At 31.9% G+C, this 3959-nt stretch overlaps 1 protein-coding gene across 3 annotated transcripts in view; it reads left to right on the plus strand.

The window, feature by feature from the left end:
- The first annotated feature begins 1616 nt into the window (after window positions 1–1616).
- Window positions 1617–3959, plus strand: part of LOC110441221 — a 37564-nt gene continuing 35221 nt past the window's right edge. For 2 of the 3 annotated variants that reach the window (XM_021484326.1, XM_021484328.1), the window contains exon 1: window positions 1617–1666. The gene's annotated coding sequence lies outside the window, so the exon portion shown is untranslated. Of the gene's footprint in view, window positions 1667–2551; window positions 2625–3959 lie in introns of all 3 variants that reach the window. The other variant, XM_021484327.1, reaches the window with a different exon arrangement.

The following is a 3959-nucleotide window of genomic DNA, read 5'->3' on the forward strand; positions in this document are numbered from 1 at the left end:
ATATCAGTCTACGCAATTATAACACATCGCCCGACGTACAGTTACTATATTCACGCCAAGTACCTTATTTATATTTCACCTCACATGGATGGATGAATATCACATAAAACACTAATATATGTAACAATCTAGGGTGTTATCAACTGTGACACAAAATCACCCCATTAGAGATAACACGCCTGTCATAGATAACAAGGTATTCCTAACGGGTGTGATTGGTATGAGTATGAGTAATGACCTTGTACTGATTGATATCGGCTTAGTAATCGAAAAAGAAATAGACATTCGCGGTATATGCATTAAGTATAGCTGTTCATAGATACAGTTATCTCTAATGATGATAAACAGTCGAAACCGCATGTTGCTGCTAGTGTTTTGAACCTAAATGGTAAAACCAGATAAAAGGTCAGGTCATCTCATATTTCGTATTAAATTTGATTTTTTTTTGTTGACATTGGTGTAGGTTTTATTTTACATCACTTCATACTACCAGATATGTTTTCGGCTGCAAACGGATCAATATATATTAGTTAATTATATTTAGAATTTCATTTGGAGAATGTCTATGTCATAATTATCTTTCAACTGATATTTTACAAAAGATTTTAACAAGTTCTAGCTATACTATCATGTTTTACCTAAACAAAAAAGAATTAAAAAAAGCGTGTATCTGATCTGCAAGAATACAACTAGCTAAAGCTTCAGCAATATTGTACCATGTTACTATAACATAAGATGATTGGTTATTTAAATTACCTTTCGTTCGTCGCCCTTTTTCTCATGAAGTACTGGAGAAATTATTTTATTTTATTTGTAAGTCTCTCTTGGTACTTAGATGAGTATGTTGATTGACTTTGGACTTGACAATCAATATATGTAATTATTATTATTATTTATGATAATGAATTGAAGTATCTTCTTAATCTGATCTGCTGGTTCTTTGTTATGTACAATGTCAAAGTATTCGTGTTTTTCTTTATATAGTATTATAAAATAAGGATGCTAGTACATAGGTCGAACGACTACCCCACTTTGAGAGGATAATATCGGAAACAGAAGTTTGAATATTTGATGAAACAGGATCAAAGAGAAAACTGCCTATCAGTATAAATATGATACAGCACTTTTTAGTGGTGTGCTTTCAAACCTTTAAGTGAGGAAAAATCTGTTAAAAAGTCAACCTTTTTATTTTCCAAAATGCACGTCAGAACAAATTAATTTAAGAAAATGCATGACATGCTATAATCTTATCTTATCAACATGATCAATACGTCAATTGTAAAACAAAATATATTTAGAACCAATTTTATTCTGACAAAATATGACAATAACCGTTTTGATGTTCCTGAATTAAAATCCGCGCATAACATGATTGATAACTAGTATTTTGAGACTTCTGATAAATCTTTCTTTAAATCTTAAATATTTAGTTGCGTTTTTATGACATCGACATATAACTTACGTGGAGCGTAATGTCAGATCTGATAAGCGTGAATAGAGATTGTATCGTATTGATTAAAAAATTCAGAAGGTGCATAGTGCATTCGTGTTTCTGTTTCCTGGGTTCCCCTGGAGATTAGGATAATATAGATATGTATAAAGGTGAGTAAGAATGACGTTACTATACATATCTATATCCGCGAGTGAAGTATGAACTGATATACAGGTAAGCGTAAAATCCATTCACTATTGATTTTGAGAACAGTTATCGTTCAATAACATGGTCGCTGTAAGTCTTTGCTCTTAATTTTCGTATTGTCTATTTACACCTTTTTGTTAACGCTGTCATACATTTTTGTCTCTTAAAAAATCTTAATTTCTGACACTTTTCTCAATACTATCCATTAATATTCTATCTTTCGGTTACCTTATTTACACCCTTTTGGTGACACTGTTGTATATCTGTGTCCATGTTACCAAACATAAATATACCAGACACGATTTGGCTTAAAATGGCCAAATACAAGAGTATCTATTAGTTATCTGAGACACATATATTAGGTCTATATTATACAATTAATGCCCTTCCGTTCCAAGGTCATTTGAAAACAAGCATTTCTATTTAGGATTCCTGACTGGAAAATTTACCGTATGCATTTTTGACTGAGTAAATTTAAGAAGATAAGTTTTTGGGATTAAAATGGTAATCTTGCGTAGATTCTACGTAAATTATAAAAAAAAAAAAATCGCACAAAAATCTTTCTTTTTACACGAGGGTAACTTTTCTTAGTGCAATCCATAAATAATAAAACTAAAATTCTGCTTGAAGATATTGTAAAAACAGAATCAAATTTTTAATATATAAGTTTGTGTAAGATTTACCCATATAAACTGATATGCCATTGAACATTGCATAAAATGAGATAAAGTCATACGATATGTAACTGATTGGTGTTTCTTTTTAAAACATTTTATACTTATACGCTCTATTTTTTAGGATTCAAATGTCGATAATTGGGTTAATCAAATCAAGTTTTCATAACTCATGCCATGCTGGTATATCTAATCAGCCTGATATCAAAGCACATGTCATTTATTCTGCACTATACAGGATCGTTGACAGGTGAACATTTGAAGATCACACCCGATCAAGCTAGTTCAGCCAGTCAGAAGCCAGCAATAAGGTTATCTTTTGTTTTTAATTATTTCCTGTACTCCATGTTACTCCTTGATAATTGAGTTAATCAAATCAAGGTTTCGTAACTCATGACATGCCGGTATATGTAATCAGCCTGATAAATACGTCATTATAAAATAAATTACATCAATAGATAATAACCAAGAAGTCTTATCTGAACTACAATGCTTAACCCAAGTCTAAACCGAACTACTTGGTGTAATTTTACTCGGTCAAAATGATGAAAAAAGCGTTCTGATTCTCCTGATTTAAAATCCACGAATTATTATTATTTCGGATAATTGATAGCTGTTAGTTTAAGAATTCTTGGAATTTATCTTTATATTTCAAATATATTGTGTCATATTGATGTGATCGACATATCACTTACGAGTAACGTAACGGCGAACCTGATAAGTAAAGATTGATTTATCGATTTATTAAGCATCAATAAGAAGGTGAAGTAGTGCATTCCATTATATCGTAGGAGCCACCATCAATATGTGTAACGATTTACTTGGAAAACATGCCGCATGGAGATTCGAAAAAATATTGACAAAGACACTTAAAGATTAGAAAGTTCAGTAAGGATATCGCTGTCACCCATACAGATATATACCAGCATATCTAAAAACAAATGTGGAAACAGGAACCAATACACCTCCAATACCTAAAATAAAAACTCTAAAATCTGCATGAAACAACCGATTGAAGTAAACCTGTATACCACCGATAGCAATACGTGTACAAATGTACCTGCATGTTAAAATGTAATCTCTGTAAATAACCCTTACTTACAGGTTTTGATAATGCGGTCGTAATTTGCCAACAAAAAATTGGGCATGCGTACAAGAGCACATACCATTTATTCTGCACTATACATGAAGTTTGACAGGAGGCAATTGAAGATCACACCCGATCAAGCCAGAGGTGATCACAGACACAGTTGTTAATATATAACACAGTTTTATAATACCACATGGTGATCATACAGACCTAGGTCACTTGGTAGTCAACGCAGTTATCAAACAAACATAAATGTATGATATTTAACATATAAATAATCTGTTGGTTGAGGCAACACAGTGATAACACAAAATTAGGTACAGTAAAAATACCGCAGTTTTGATTTGACGAGTAGGAGGTGCTCCACTGGAACATAATTTACAAATGTCACTTCTTATTTTTGTTTGAACAAATGACAAAGTTATTGATTTGACTGAAAATTTATCAGATAAAAAGGTAAGAACCGCAAACATGCATCGTACTTGATATGTGACAGGGGAGACAACTCTTTCGACTTTTCTACCAATAAACTTATGTTTCCTGTTAAAATAATGTA

This window comes from Mizuhopecten yessoensis, unplaced genomic scaffold (assembly GCF_002113885.1).
Source record: "Mizuhopecten yessoensis strain PY_sf001 unplaced genomic scaffold, ASM211388v2 scaffold715735, whole genome shotgun sequence".
In the NCBI taxonomy this organism is placed as follows: Eukaryota; Metazoa; Mollusca; class Bivalvia; order Pectinida; family Pectinidae; genus Mizuhopecten; species Mizuhopecten yessoensis.